Source organism: Numenius arquata, chromosome 4, assembly GCF_964106895.1.
Source record: "Numenius arquata chromosome 4, bNumArq3.hap1.1, whole genome shotgun sequence".
In the NCBI taxonomy this organism is placed as follows: domain Eukaryota; kingdom Metazoa; phylum Chordata; class Aves; order Charadriiformes; family Scolopacidae; genus Numenius; species Numenius arquata.
Genome location: NC_133579.1, coordinates 31,808,264 through 31,825,498, shown reverse-complemented (window position 1 = coordinate 31,825,498; position 17,235 = coordinate 31,808,264).

The following is a 17,235-nucleotide window of genomic DNA, read 5'->3' as shown; positions in this document are numbered from 1 at the left end:
ACCCCCTTTAACTCACATGCTTTACTTAGGTTACACGGCAGAATGAGTTTTGACACCACTGCAGTTTGATGGTGGTTGTGAGGAGCATTTTGGTGGTGCTGGTTCAACATGAGTTTAAGTCTCTTCTGTGCCTCCAGCAGAGCCTGCTTCAAGTAAAGTCCCTGTCACAGGACAATGGCGATTTTCAGCTCCCCAGACACTCAGCACGGATCCTGGCAGACTGCAAGAAACTTTCCCACAATCCAGAGCAGCCCAGAGGTTTTGGTGGTAGTTTATGGCATGTTCTCTCTCTCCTTTGCTTTTTTGTAGGTCTTACAGACCAGCTGGGCACGAGAAGCTTATGTGGTTCTGCATAGTGGAGTTTTCACTGGGAAACATTACTAAATCCCGCATGGTGCTATAGCAACAAATAAGGGCTTGGAAAGAGCATGAGTTCTTGGCACCTATTCTGCAGGTGAGAATTTTGTACTTGTCAGAAGCACTTAGCTCTCCCGGACTTACAGTGCTTTCTGATGTCATTTTGAAGCAAAATCTTTACATTCAAGCCCTCTGTCACAGGACGTGTAGTCTCATTGCACCTGTACTCTTAGGCCAGGTTTATCCTGTGAAGTGTCAAACAGCCTTATCTTTCTTCAGAACTGGAGCTGAGGACACTGAAAACCTCAAGAAACGTCTTGGTTTACTGCAGGACCAGACAGCACATCGTACAAACATACCCTCTGGGCCTTCTGTAGGAGAACGAGGAGGAAGTCTTTATCTTCCATCACAAGAAGGAGGTCAAAAGGACCAAGTGAGTGCCAGACTAAGTCACTTCTGCTCTTCTAGAGTTCATTTTTGGAGGAAGTAGGCAGACACATAAATCTCATTATGTGCTACAAGGATGTGTGCACAGGCTTCTTGAGCGCCGTCTTAAAAAACATACCCCTAAGGGGCTAATTCACAAAGGGAATAGAAGGAAAGGAAATTTGTATATTTTCTGGAAGCAGGAAGACATGACATGCAGCGCGGTTCTGGCTGATTACAGCATGCCTCAGGTGAGCTGGGAGGCACGAGGCCGCAAGCCAAGTGATTTCAACCTCCCAAGAAAGAGAACTCCACAGAAGTGCATTGTGTGGCACGTCTGATTGCTACAAAGAAAAATACTCCGACTTCATTCATGTTGGCATGACATTATTGGCATGACTGTTTCTGGCAGCCCATCAGAAAGTTTTATTTGCATCCAGAGTTTTGAAAGCCATTTCATAATGTTAAACAAGGATAACACTGAAAACGTCTGGCTTATTTGCCCCTTGACACCTATGTGTAATCCCTCATTGAAGCCCTAATGAGGGGTTCTCCTCAGGTTGTGTTGCTTTCGAAATAACCCCTGCATACAGGCAGTGTAATCTACCTTTCCTCCCTGCGTAGGGTGTGGCAAGAGTAGCCAGAAGGAAGTGGATAAAGCGTGTTATTTTTCCTGTATTTTCAGTAATCAAGATGCAGAGTCAGTTATCGGATCATTTGACTTCTTACTGAGCTGGGAAACCTCAGTGTGCTATCACAAGTGCCTACAAATAAGAGAGATATTGAGTCAGTTTCCTCTCCTGGGAATGTAAATGAGGAACAAGAATAACGCTCTTGAAATCAGTGTAAAAACCATCTCTGAGGAGAACCTGGCTCTTATTACTCTGTGTGTGTGTGTGTGTGTGTTCATGCTGCTGGAAAAAAGCAGTTCTAACACAGACCTGCCTAACCTCAAATCGTAGTGAAATTTCCCAGGGCCTCCAGATAACTCCCAGAGTCTTGGGAAATGCAGTGTGTTTGCAGTCACCGGTGTTGTAAGAGCTGTGGTGGCAACAGCAGCAGCTTTGCAAATTCTCAGTTCTCTGATGACGGGTGGTGGCAAAGGGAGCCCTGCTCAAGGGAAACTGCTAGAAAGACAACCCTCCCATTCTCAGGTATCATTCTTCTCAAAATGAATTAAAGTGTGAGGGCCAGATTGTCATCCATCCTAGTTTAATAAACAGGTCTCCGTCTCCAAAATGCTGAGTTACGTGATAGCTATTCTTTCTTTACCTTCTCCCTCTTTCTTTCCACCTCTCTCCCTACTTCCAGGAAAAAAAAAAAAAGTGAAATAATCATAGAGGGGGAGGCTGCTGGAAGTGTTTCAGGCTTTTTTATCCCTTAGCAGAAGGGAGTTCAGTTATCCTTGTCTTATAACATGCCTAAACCTAACAAAGTACACGGAGTTTTGCCTATAGGCTCTGCAACAGAATTTGAGTAATTTATGGCAAATATATACAGTTTCCATTTTACTGCAGAAAGAGGCATTGCTTTTTTTTTCTATATACAAGATCTTTTTATTCGAGTGAGATGGGGGGGTGACCAAACCACCAAGGACTCTTTCCACCTGTATGATTTAATTTGCAGCGTCTTTCATTCTATCTGATAATGCTACAGGTTAATGTGATGAAGCTACTTCTATTGCATTTCTTTGTTGTTTGCGGAAAGCTGACATGTTCAGCAGTCACAAAATATGTGTCATGGTGCAAAGAGGAAGGAGCCAAATATTCCCCCTTTCCCACAAAACTGAAATTGTAGAGGTACAAAACAGTTCAGCAGTGGTTCACGTGGTATGAACCAGAATCCTATAAGGTAAATGGAGGGCTGTGGATAAAATACGCTGTAGAGAAAAAGGTTGTATCTAGGAGGGGCAAAAAAGGATGTTGGCGCTGGGGTTGTGTGCAGGTGACTGGAGGAATGCCAAAGTTTGTGCTTTACCTCAGATGAGTTCAACAAGTAGCAACAGGCTTTTTTTCCCTATGTAAATCAGATAAAGTCCTAACTCTAACAGCAGTACTTCACAAGTATTCTGCAGGGAGAACTAATGCCAGTGTCCTTGCTTTCTAGATACTTTTCTTCCACCTTCCTGGCATTATGTCACATTTTCAACTAATTGCAGACTAACACAAGGTGGTAAGGTGAAGGCAATGATTCCTTTGCTTCCAGAAATACAGTCAGGACTTCACCATGTCTGTCATATATAAATGGCAGTAGTACCTCTTAAAGCTCTCAGTAAACAAAATGTTGATAGTGCCTTCATGATGGCTGGAGGGGAATGAACACGACCATTCAGGCTCAGATTTTGTTGGCACTTCCCAGCATAATTTTGCCAGAGTATAACTGACATACACGCTTATCTGAACGATGGAGAAGTTTCTCGGTCCTTGAAAGCTAGCCATACTATATTGGAGGGAATACAGAGAATGGTACTTTTCCAGTGCTTTCCTATCTATCGCACAGTAAGGTGGAAAGATTGAACAGCCCCCAATTCTGACACTTGTATATCAGGCAACATGCATGAAGGTCGCAATGATTTTAAAGAAAACAAGCATATTTGCACTAAGAACCTGTCTCACTCCGGGAAGATACAGTTTCAGAGCACTGTGAGCAAATTAGTCTTTTTGTTCAAGTCTGTGTTTTAAAAAAAAACAACAACCCCAAACACCCACTCTTATCCCCTGCCCCAGGGCTGCCTGGTTCTGTGCCTGGCAGGCTGGCTTTGCTCTGAAGCACACTAGTTCTCCTTACCGTGTATATTTTAATGCTGACACTGATCTTCAATCAGCATTGCCCTGGCCTTCCAGTGAAAATATGCCAAAATGTCACAGGTTTCCAAATGAAATGCAAATACTGAACTTTCTGAAATTTACTGATAGTATTTTACTCCTTTACTGCATCTGAGCTGTACCAACGCGACACAACGGAAACAAGGGCTTAAGATTCCTGACAGCAAAGGTAAAGATCTTTGCACTTGCCACTCCACAGATGTCTCAGCTGGATGGTCTGTAACACCTCCTGAGAAGAATACGAGTCCTCTTCTTGCTCGCTCACTCAGCATAATGAAAAGAAGCGATGAAATACTCAAAGTCAGGTCAGCCTACCTGTTGTCGTACCTAATGGTTACTACACAAATGTCACAGCAGCAGGTGCAAAATAAATACCTGGATAATGGAAACCATTTGCTTTGCCTTTAGCCGCAGGCATCGGGTCTGATTTACTGGTGGCTGGCAGCTAGAGAGCATGGGAGAGCCAGGTCCCTATAGCCAGCCTCGCCTTTACACGCTCAGAGATGGGAAAAGATAGCCACGGTGGAAGCTGCTCTGGAGGAGACGGTCTTATTTTTCTCCCATTCCCTCCTCCCCATGCTCCATACTACTCTGCCAGAGCAGGGGGATTTAGCAGAGCCATGAATCTACGCTTACGCGTTGCCCTTTCATCATTTGGACCTCGGTGGATGTACACAATCTGGAGCAGTCTTTGCTCAAGGCAAACAAAGTAAAGGAGGAGAGTGACATTTCAGTCTTTCATTGCAGAGTCATTCGGGTCACTTGCTGAAATTATAGACACCAGCTCCAGCAATGTTAACAGCCAACTTCAGATTATTAACCATCCTTTGGATAGCAGTACATTTACGGTGCCAGTGCACAGAGAATTCCTCCAAATTACAGGGTGTCCTAACACAGCCGGTCAAACCACATGGACCTCTAGACGCAGTAAGCAGTGTAATTAAGTCTGTTTTCTCATTTGTACTTTCCTAGCAGCACTCAAAATACATTCTCGACCACTGGATGCTGCTCTTTGCATCAGGCTATGGAAGGAGATAAGAGGGAAGGGTGCCTTAACAATAGCTCATTAAGGAGATCTCAAACATTTTCTTTTATTGCATTATTTATGTTTTGGGTGATAATAAAACACTATTGCCAGGGCAAAGTGCACTCAAGAAGCTTATTGGCCTGTAGGTGGTTTCATTTGATTAGGTTTAGAAGGAGGAAGGCTACAGAAATTTCTTTTACCTGCTGCTTTCCTGGAAGATCTGGGTTTTTTTCTTCCCCTCATCAGGCCATACATTGTCAATACCACTGAGATCCACTGAACTTCATTAACCCTTTCAAATATTTCTGGGAAAAGCAGTGACCATTTTTTCCCCTAAGTCTCTAGAAATTTGTCTTCACTGCAAAGATCACTGGCATCCCTGGTAGGGATCCAATGACCACCTGCGTACAAGCGAACAAATGTGAAGAGAACCTAAACATTTAGATTCCCATGAAAAGATCGTAAGGCTGATTTCACACGAAAAAGTCCATATTAAAAAAACTCAACCAAAAATAATAATAATACAGATGTCATGAATGCTTATTCTTGTTCCTTGAATAGAATTTTATAGTTAGTCTAGCACTGCATTAATTACAGTCTTTCTTTCTTTCTTTCTTCTCCTTCAGAGCCATTCTCACTCTGTGTAAATCTGCTGCAGTACATTTTGTTACCTATGTACAGATCCAAGAATAAATTTTGGCCCTGACCATGGAATATTCACTCGCTTTCAAATGTAAGTAAAAGAATTGAAACTAATTAACTGGAAACTGCAAGTGCTGAGAATTCCTTGTTTATTATAGTGCAGCTCCCATCTCTTCAGCTTTTCTTTCTGATGCTTCTCTGCTATAAACATAACGCTAATGACTATTAAAGCTAAAAAAGGAAAAAAACCACAAAACACCAAAGCTGGAAGGGGCAGAGAGGATAGAAACTATCAGACATTCCAAAGAGAACATGGGAAAAATTAGGTTGAAGATAGAGGCTATGCCACGTAAGAAGTGGATGCCAGGTCTACTCCTTGGTATGGAGAGCGACTTTAACAGAGTTCATAGGCTGTGAATGGATCCCCATGTCTGTATGTATTAATTAAGAGACCAGACAACAACTAGAAAGAACTGCTCCTCATGGTCTTTTAAGCCCTGAAACTGTCCACTAAATATGCTGAATGTGGAGAAGAATGGTGTCTTGATAGTGAATGAGAAAGCATTGTTTAATTAATATAAAGCACAAATACTTTCATTATCTGAAGAAGTCAAGTAGCTAAAAAACAAAGAAACATGGTGAGAACAAAACATTTCTGATTTCCAATATCATGGGATTAGTTTGACTCTATATACTATTCAGTGCCTTTCTGAATTACAGATCACCAAGATCTCCATCCAGAAATACAATGTACTGGTATTCATCTTGTCAAGGATATATACTCAGAGGGCTATTTCTCTAATTGATGGCTTCATCATTCAATTCGAGATGCATAAGGATAGCTATTGTTATCTAACACTAACTATCATATGTTCCTATTGTTCCACACTTCTCTCCTTGTCAATAGCATCCAAGATATCCTATCTAAATCTTCAAGATAGCAAAAGGAAGGTGCATTATTTGTTGACTCCACACATCGCATTATTAAATGTTTGTGAGCAACCTGCACATCTCCCCTCTGACATCTTTAAGTATTCAATTAGAATTAGACAAGAGAGTACACCAATACAAATACATACTCAGTCAAATGAAGGCTTTGCATTGAATTCTTAAAGTATTCTAATTCAGGTGCTTGCTAGCAGGCACTCCATTGAAATCAGGACAGTGATGCGAGTGTGAGAATGAAGTGTGTATAAAAGGGAAGAAGGCAGATTGCTTTATGGTGGAGTCATGGCAGAGGTTTGACAGGAAATGCTTCTCCCAATACAGCTAAGCAGGGAAGGAGAACCCTATTATATGGATGAGTGGGGCCGGCAATGGCATCTTGTCATTCTAACTTGTATGAGTAAGCAAGCTTAATTGCTCCTTGTCTTTTCAAGATGACTTTCCACCAACAATCTCATTATCACACACATATGTTTATTGCACATATCCAAGTCCCTTCATGCAGACCTGAATGCGATGAGGAGAGCAGCAATATTATGTTAGTCAGTAACATTGTTCTTTCCTCTTTTTTTTTATCTTTTTAACCAGACGGATGTGACCTGCCTTCTCTTTCTGCGACTAACAGGGTGACCAGAGGCAGCGGATCGTATACCAGGATTGGAAAGAATAAAACCAGAGGGAAAGCAAGCTGTCAAGAGAACAGTGTACTGAAGAGGAAAAATGTAAACATGACTTCTATTTACCAAGATTAATATGTAAAGTTAACATGTTTGTCATGGAATATATTAATATGTATGTTTTCCCATTATGTAGATCTTTTCTTATATTACTTATTAGAAAGGGATATAATCACAATGATGGGGCAAGAATGTCACTTAAAAATTAGGTGATGCCCAGTCAACATAATATAACCACTACAGTGTCATTTCCGATTTAGATGTGGTGATATCAGTGTAATTGCCGCTGGGAAGAAATTATAATGGCTGTTAATGATAAATAAAATGACAAGAAGGAGGATCCTCCTTCACATATAATTCCAAGCAAAATTCAACAGCTGACTTCCTTAAGCAACTCGGCGCCGTTCATTGATGAAGAGGAAATAAGCAGGTTTTGTGTAGCTGCATGGCCATAAGAGCTGCACTGTCATTTCCCAGGCCCGAGCATAGACACTACAGGTCTAACAAGATCTCACCACACTATTTCCACTCAGGGGAGATGTAGTAATGAAGCTCACATGAAGTGAATCTTAACACAAACTTAACATTATTCTAAGAGAAAGCAAGGTAGCTAGCAGACACAAAGATAAGCAAAAATAAGGTAAAGTCAAGCATACAATCATGTATGTGGATACTTTTCAAAGCCCTCAAATACTCCAGCCTTAACTGTAAACACAGGCAGCCTTAACCCACAGATCAAAAGACCTTCTTACATTTGTTTTATATGATGAATGTGTCAAGGATGAGCTACATGAAGCATCGTTCACCCACAACACATGGCTTGGTAGCCTACTTGAGAGTGTCTTTCAACTCATTCACAGATTAGAAGCCAGGAAACCAACATTTGATTACTCGTTCTAACATTATGATCAAAGACTGTATCTTCCCATCTGTGAAGAGCAAGAGCACGATTCTTTTCTCCTCTCTCTGAGATTGCAGAAGACTCAGAACACACAATCAACATTATACTCCACATCCCAAGAATAACACAGTTCCAGTCTATAAAAGCACAAAACCCAGCAGTATGGCATACACACATACATTTTTTCCTAGCCACCTAGGAAAGAAGATAAGTATAAGCAAATCTGGAGTCACATCTTTGCAATAGTCCCAGTCTGCAGCTATCCAAAGCTCAGAGACTGCTTGATCCACAGGTGTTATCCTAGTGTATAAAATGACAACATCTCATAAAGAGGAAAATACCGTGTACCTGCAATTTACTCTTCATTTGGTATATTAAAAATCAATTGGTAGATGGTGGTGTGAGGGTTAAATTTAAAAAAAATGCATTAAATTAAAACCACAAAAAAGATACAGGCAGCATTGGTCAACCTGTTATTTCATTGTATTAGCTAGATTTTTAGTTACCTGTCAGGCAGTTTAAAAATATGAATAAATAAAAATGAACCTTTACCTGGAGAATAAACCTCTCCATTTCCAGGTGAAACCAATTTGCTAATTAAGTTCTAGCTGATGCAAGCACTTCTGCCAGTAATTTTACTCTTAGGCACATGTATGCCAAAGAGGGCAGGGGCAGTAAGAGAAGAGAAGGTATAAAAATGAAAACTGTGTAACATGCTTTATAAAATATAGCAAATTAACACAGAGTGTTTATCCCAGTGTTTTACCCTAGTAAAACATCTGGACCAGCAGTCTAGCATTTTGAGGTATATAGGTTTTTGGTTTTTTTTTGGTGGTCTGTTTTACTACAGGGTATGTGAAAGGAGTGCAGAGATCTGCCAAGCCCCAACTAATTGCTTTGGCTCCTTTGCATGAAGATCATTTGCTGATAAATTGTTACAGACACATTTAGGCAACAGGTTTTTATAGGATGCCTGGTGCTCTTTATAATGCAATTAGTTTCATCTAGTATATGCTTTTTCTTATGCGTTGTTTTTCTTCTGCTGGCAAACAGTAACGATGAAATCTGCACCCTTCAAGTGACTGAATCTTCCCCCGCGTTTCCTGGATTTGAGCTCTCTTTCAGGAACAGTCATCAAAGAAATAGGCCTACCTAATGTTTAGCAATGGGAATTTTCTTTTAGTGCCTGTTTTATGTTTGGGAGAGCTAGAAGAGAAGAATGTGGACTGAGGTGGATCTTACTCATTTGCCAGCTTTGTAAAAGATGCTAGGAACACTGTCCTTTAGAAAGCAAAGCATCCTGATGTGCTCCAGAAGAGCTGCAAAGAAAAACCTTCCTATCAGTTCCCATATGGAAAGACTCCTTGCAACAGCTACACAAGCATGCTTGGATAATTAATGAAAAACCACCAATTCAGACACCTCCATCCAAACCTCTGCTCACCAGCAGAGTACTAAGGAGGCACCTAAGGACCCCAGGTGTCTGCCTTTCTTCCAACAGTGGTAAGGCTCTCCAGGCAACAAGGTAGCCCAGGTGTGTGTCCTTTTCTGCAGGTGTTATATTCCTGGTCTACCTTTAAGCTGTGCTGACACTTGCACACGAGATATCCCTCCCATGTGGGACCCAGTCTGGTAGGCATCTGTGTGATACAAATAATCCAGCCCTGAAAAGGAGGTGATCTGAGTACCTACCTGAGGTGAAGGCAGGGAAGAGAATGAAATTCAGCTTTTCCAAGGGGATTCAAATGCACATTCTTTAGAAATGCCCTAACCACAAAAATAAGGGGACTGTTTTTGAATAAGGATTTCTGGTTTTGAAGCTGCTTTGCCTGATATAAATAATATTAAATGTAGTAGGAACCAGAACTTAGACACCCTGCTCCGGACTGGCCATCACAATCACTACACTTCAAAGTCACTGCCTTTCTTGCTAACTGTAATGCTTTCCTCTGCAGTACCTTAATTTCTAGGATCTCTGTTGCACAAAGAGCAGAGGCACTGCTCTGCAGTCTGAGAGTCTTGTTAGGGCAGAATTTGATTCACAATTTCCCACTCTGCTACTACCGCCCAAAAGCACCTAAAGCTTTGCATCTGGGTGTCTCCAGGGGCACCCAGATCTTGATCCACTTGCTCTTAGTGCCTGCACTTGATGCAGAAGGCATTCTTCACCTTCCAGAGCAGGCTCTGGGTCCTAGCTGTGCTACGGCTACTCAACTGGCTCAGGAAACAGAGCACAGATCTCCTCTTTCCCATGTGACCATGCTAACCATTGAGAGAAACAGTCTGTTCAGGCTTGCTGAGTCTCCCTGATCTACTAAATGTTTGTTAAATCCCATGCAAAACACATCAGGGAGAGACCTTGGAGGAGCCCCACCCCAAAGCCAGTTATGCAGCCTGTTGTGACAGCCCTTGGTGGCTCAGGCTGGGGATTAAGGACCGCTGCAGCTTTCCCAGGTGTATCTGCAGAACAAATTCCTTCAGGCAGAGTGCAACTACCAGGGTTAGAATTTAACCAGAATTAGCATCCAGCTCCTGTGAAAATTCCCATCCATAACAATCACTGCTGGTCAGGACCTTGGTTTTGCACCTTGCTGGGAGAACAGCAAGCAGATGTCTTCAATGGGGTGCTTGCCCCAGAGAGTCAGCATAAGGGTTGAGCAGCGGGAGGAAGTGCCCCCTCCAAAAGCAGCTTTCTGCCACTTTGCCCCCTGAAACTTCTGCCTCACCCCAGCCTAGTTCCACAGGATATTTTAAGCACAGGCTGTAGTACTGTATAATTACGGAAGTGCTTTATAAAAGATTTTCAGGTGTACACCCTGAGGAAATACTCAGAGGTCTTGAAAATCTTGTGCTTCCCTGCTCTTTCCAACATGCTACATGACCAGTGTGAAGTACAAGTGTGAAAATGGGCCAAACCATCTGTAGACTTTCCCTGGCCCCATTGTCCTGAGCCAAAACTTTCTAGGAAAAGTGTTTCCCTTTGCCCACTGCTGACCAAGCGTATACAGCCTGCATCAGGAAGCAATCGGAGCTGGCACCTCGGCTTCCCTGCACAGACACTTAACCCACCTTATGCAATCTCTGGTCACGTAGAGCTATTCTTCAGCAGGAGGCAGAGGGCTACCTGTGATCATGGAGAACAGTGGGGATAGAAACGGATGGAAAAGTATTATTTATCGCTCACAACGAAATGTGGTGAGATGAAAAACAATTCCCCATTCTAATCCCTGCATTACTTTCAAAGAATCAACAAAATCTAATGAGCAATTGTTATTGTACAGCTCTCTTACATTCCTAATGGAAATAGTTGCACAGATTTCAAAATCTCCCCCACTTCCTGAGCCTGAATAATCTTTGCTTTGAAGTACATTATTGCATGTGTGTCAGCTTAGGTGGGTTAGTGAGCTGGCATATGACACACACTGGCAAAAGGGGCCAACTAAACGAAATGTAAAGTGGCATTATTTCTCCTGAGCGAGGGCTTGATTCAGCCCAAACATGCCTGAAACACGTTGAACTTTAAGCAGGCACTTCAGTGCCCTGCCGAAGGAGCAGAGGGGAATTGCTTGCATGCTTGGAGTGAATCAAGTGGAGTTTAAGTGCTTTGTGGAACCCCAGCCTAAACTAATAGCATTGTATTTCTTGCTCACCGAGAACAAAAGCAAGCCAGTTTGGGATCACTCTGACCTAGATGCTATCAGAGGTTAGCAAAAATGACTGGTCAGACCTGTCAGGACTAAACAGCTGCATCAAGCAATGGGAGGGGGGAGGAGGGAGGTCTGGGGGAAGGAGGGCACCGGAGTTGCAAATAGAGAGAGAGGAGCAGGAGGAAAGATGGAAACTGCGTGTCCTGAATACGTATGACCCTGTGTGTGTGTGTGTGTGTGTGTTCGCTGCAGCTGAAACTCGGGTCTTATCATTTGCATATACACAGATCACTGGACATCTTTCCACCAGCCTTTCAGAAGCAACCTTATGGCACCATGACTCCCATGCTCTCAGCACTCCTTGGGCTCCATTTCCATAAATTACAGTACAAAAGGATAATAGCCTGTTATCTGTCCCAGCATTGTGTGACATACAAAGCACCAAAAGCAGGAGTATTTTCTTTCCTGTCCTGTGCCCCTTTTTCGGACCAGGTGTAGCCCCACTAGCAAAACGTGGTAGTGTGCCAGCAGTTTCTGACCTGATTGCAAAGCTAACTAAAGCTAATTTATCATGGCAGGCTAATCAGGATGACAAGGTTGTGTAGGTGACATTCTCCAAAATCTCCAATTTGTTTTTTTCTTTTTTTTTTTTTAATCCCCTTAGCAATTTATTTTCTGAATAGCAAAGTTTTCCCCAAGAATGTTCCAAAATATAGTCAAGGTTAACCATGCTGTGAGCTTATTCAATATTTATGATTCTTTTTTATTTGTACTAGGACTTTTTGGGGACTCCAAATAGTCCATTAATCAAACAGAGTGACAAAATAGGCCATTTGACAATTTGTACAGGGGCTGCTTTTTTTTTTTTTTTCTTGTTCAAGAATAAAGAACCAACTTAACTTCATCAACAGTTCCTGATTAATTGTTACAAAGTGTCATCCATAAATTTTCCTTCGATCTAATAATCCTTTCAGAAGACTTAACAATATCCCCAGTGATTTGGGTTTTATTGAGGGCTGAGTTCCTGGAGAAGCAGTGACACAAATAGCTCAAGTGAACTGAGACACCTCCGTGGACAGTCTTCACAGAGTTGACAGTTCTGAAATACAATTATCAGTGTGATCTGCTTAAGAATTCATCATCAGCTCCTGCCTTCTGAAGACTTAAAAAAATACTGAGGCATACAAAGAAAAGGAGGTGATAAGAAGGCATCATTTTCTTCCAGCCTCATAACTGTAAATTGAAGAAAATTATTTTCTTTGCCTGCAGCTCATTGGCATATAGGCAGCATTATATTATAATTTCATAAGCATAAATCCTTTGAATAAATTTCAGAAGAATAACTGAATTAGAAATGCAAGTAAAGTATCTAAAAAACTTAACTGTACTAGGCAGGGAAAACTGGATGAGAGTAAAACTGGCATGGGGAGATTTACTGTCTGCCTGCTCATCCTCTGTCTGTGAAGGGAATACTCCCCCACTCCTCCCACTAACCTGATCCAGCTAAGGTAAATTTTAAGGAGGAAAAAAAAAATGTTAATTTCAACCATCATTTCCATACGCAGCAGGAAAATGTGAATTCTAACCCACCTTGCTGCCTTCCTTTACAGATTTTCAGCTGTATTTCATCATTAATTAATCCTGGAGATACAACAGGCTTGGGGTTTGTTGTAATTATTGTTATTTGTTTATTTATTAGTAGTAAGCATATGGGAGATCAAAAGCTTGCTTCCCAACAGTTCCCTAGCAACAAGTCAGTCAGTTATTCACACAGAAGTCGCCCAACCTTCCTGCAAAGTGAATCCGGGTTGCAGCTCTCCCCCATCGCTGTCCTTGCCCCATCCCATGGGCAGACGGATGCTGCGGATGCTGACGCTCTTCGATGTCTGGCCAGGTGAACTGCACAGGTGTCTGCTCGGTGGCAGAAATAACTCGCCTTTTCTGAGAAGCCCTGGGGAAAGGTTTGATTTTATAGTTGCATCATAAGGCGATTGCAAGTCAGGAGATCAAAGTTAAGCCCTGTTATTGACTTTCTGTCCAACTTGGGCAAGTACTCGCTCCTCAGTTACCTGCCTGCCTTTGGGAATTTGGGCTCTCGTATCCCAGTGACTCAGCTACTCATCTTTAAAATGGGCATGTTAGTATCATATTCTCCACTATTTTTTTTTTCCGGCTTTGTCTGTTATGATGTGTATGTTAGTATTATGATACATTTTCAGTTGACCTTGGTTGCTAAGACCCCCACCAAATTTGGTGCAAAACTCCTAGGATTTCAACTGGAGAAAGTTCAGTGTGAACCTAAGTATGAAGAGCACTAGTTACCACCCAGTCTGTTTGAACTTGTGTGAAACCCACACAACTGCACAGTTAAAGCCGTGCGTGTATTTCCACTTTCATCGATCTATTAGTTGTTCACATAGGTGGTGTAGCTCTGGGAGCAGCCCGCTGGGACTGAAGGGCCGGGGCAAGTGGCTCTCTCTTTACATTGCTCCTGCCTGCAATGTGGACAACCAGATCATCTTCACTGTTGCCACAGAATATACTGTGCCGCAGGACCTTCGGTGTGGAAGAGATTCAATGCTTCCTCCAGCTCCTCCAGCTGCCGTGCGGACTGGAGCCAAAGTAGAGCAACATGAACATGTCTTTAGTGTACAGGGCAACCCATAGGCATCCCAGGGCATAGTTCTTCTCTCCTTTCACGAACATGCTGCGTAAATATTAATTGGTTCCACCACACCTTGAATTTACTGCAGTTTCAACATACAAAACTTACAGGCGTTGCGCAATGTGGGCTGCTCAGCATGCATCAACCTGAAAGACCACAGGGGAAAACACAAGAAATAATTCTGTAATATTATGTGCTATGGCTCATCGGTGGACTTAGATAAACAGATTTACGCAAGTGATGTAAAGTTTATATGGAACTTATGGTATGAATCAGATGGCCTTTTAGACTAGACAAGAGGAAAATAAGGCTAGAGGGGATCTCAGGAGGTCGTCTAGCTCACCTTGCTAATCTCTATTGGGATCTCTGTACAGCTAAATTAGTCACGAACATGGGAAATATGGATCCCCTTGCTCTCAACATTATTAGAAAAAACTGTATGTCAGGGGGGAGAGTGGCAGGGGGGAGGATCAGCTTTCCTAAATAAACTGCATAAGTCCACTGGATGATTTCCAAGGACTCATAGCCCTTTTGGACCACAGAGAAATTTCCCTGTAACACACTGGCCAATAGCTATAATGTGTTCTAGTCTCTAATGGCCCTCTCATTGAAGGCTGCTTCATGCCAGGCTGCAAATCCGGTCCCTCAGAGACTTAAGCAGATGAACTATTAGAAAAAAAAATCACAAAAAAATCAGTTTCCTTGATTCTTGGACTCTTCTCCCACTCAAGAATAACTGAATTGCTTTTCTCTTGAACTATTAAAAATTTTAATTTTGCCAGAGACCAGGCCTGGAACATTTTATCCTGATAAGTCAAGCATTTGGAAAGCTCTAAGCAGCTCAAACCAGAGGATTAGGATGGAACTGTTTGCCTATATGCTACATACTCAGCTACGGCCCTTGCAGCTGCTTCCGTGGCCGGCTGATCGTGCACCCAGCAAATAACGCTCTGTGTCTTTCAGTTGGCTTCAGTGAGATTTGGGGTAAAGAGATTCTAGTGGCCCTTGCTTTGTGGGTTTCATATGTGTGTTCAGGACCCCAAAAATAAAGGTTACCTACTTACTGACATCTCACCAAATACTTAAGCTTAAATTGATTCTTTCTGAGGTGAATCAAGGAGGGGTTCTCATATTCACCACCTCACCAAAGCAAAATGATGTAAAAAGTTTTCCAGGCTTGTTTTTAATAGGGGTGCATGGGGGCATGGCTCTTACCTCCCATATCTCTTCCCTGTTTCTGCCCTGATTCGATGGTCATATGGGACTAGTAACTTTTCATGGTTTTAGCTTCCCTGAGGCCATTGGCACGGAGGGCAGTGTGAGAGGACACAGCATGGCCTTAGACTGTGTAGTATTTTTCTTGGCTTTTTCTCTTTCAGTCAATGAAGAGATAATTCATATCCATCCCTGAAATTTTCCCACCTACTCACCTGCGTCACCCCAGACTTTCATGCCAGGGTGGTGTACAGGTAGTTGCTGTGGTCCATGGAGGAACTGAAGTAGATGCAACTTACAGATGGAGAATCTCGTTCTCTCATACAAGATGTGGAGCCTCATGCTTTCAGCTCCAGGGTCCAAGATTTCTGCTTCCAGGATCAGCCGAGGTGGTGGCTGTCACGTGAAGGTGAATTTGGTGGGTGATGAGAAGCCATCACAAACTTTATGTGCTGGAGGCTCCTGCTCCAGAAGTGGGTGAAGCAGCCTGTGAGTGGGGAAGGAGAGGAGCACCTCTGTTTATGGATCAAGGTGTCTCTTTCAGCCTACCCTGGTCAAAGCACACACATACACATGCAGGCAGGATCAGTGGAATAACTAAATGATGGCATACGGCCTTCTCCTTGCGCACAAAGAGCAACACCTAATGTGCGAGGCATCCCAGCAGTTTTGGCGCTAATGGAGACTACAGGGTACCTCCATTCTCCCCTGCTTGGCACAGCCACATCCAAGCAAAGGTGTGAAGTTTAGCAGGTGGGGTACATGGCTGTGAGCATGAGATATTTGTCATGCTACAAGTTGCCCTTTTTTTTTTTTCTTTTCCTGGGGAAAAATATTGTCACTTTTTTCATCAATTTAATTAGATACAATTTGTCTCAGCTTTTCTCTGCAGCATTTGTTTACTTTCTCATCAGGACCGACACAGGCCAATTAGTGTAGTGTAATTGTTTAACCTAGTCAGCGCGCTGCACTGGGTAGAAGAGTGTGCTTGTTGCGAGGGAGGCAGAGATGAAGGAGCAGTCACCGGCTGTGGTGTGGTGCAAGGGCCTTCAGGAATCGCTGACACGACACCGTCCCCGGGAAGCGCAAGTTGCTCTGACATCCCGGCAGCCCCGATTCCTTGTTCTCTGTCACCACTATCACGGTACGATCAATTCCCAGAGCTAATTCTTCAACCGCACCGTGCCCAGAGCGCTGCGCAGCATTATCTCCTTCCTAGGATGCCCCCTGAAAGCAAAATCTACTGCAACCATAGAAACCAGAGGACTTAAGTGATGTGTCATGTACATGTGCCGTCTCTGTTTTCAGTACCTTTGCCAAGAACACAATGTGAGAGCCTGTAAGAAGGTTTATTTCATTCCTTCATCCCGTACCTCTGTAAAGACAGACAGCAATCGGCCACAAAATAACTGACGGATGCTGGCTTCTCTCTCTGAGGTTGTGCAGAGCTGCCGGAGGAACGGTGCTGCTACTGCCACGAGTGGGGACGCAGGCAGAAAAAGGGTCCACTGGGGAGCCCAGTGCCCAGAGTGGCTTTCGCAGAGAGGGTGGTAAGTGGAGAAAAAGGCAGTAAGTGTGGTCCGTATGACAAAATATTTACAGTTGCTTGAGCTCTGTTGATCGGCTTAAATGTCGATCAAATGCACATAGTTGTGCCATGCCATGGAAGCAGTTTTGCATAAGCCTGGAAAAACTATTGACTTTTTTTCCCCCTTTACTGCGGAGAGTAGGGGAGAGAAAAAAAGACCACTCAGGTGGCCGTTGCAAATGTACACCAGCCTTATTTGCCAGAGCTACCACAGTGCAAAAGAAACGGGGGCATTTTTAGATGAAACAATAATTGAAGAGAGGAAGAAAATACCTTTCCTTTTTTTTTTTTTCCTTTTCCTTCTCTTTCTTTCGTTCTTC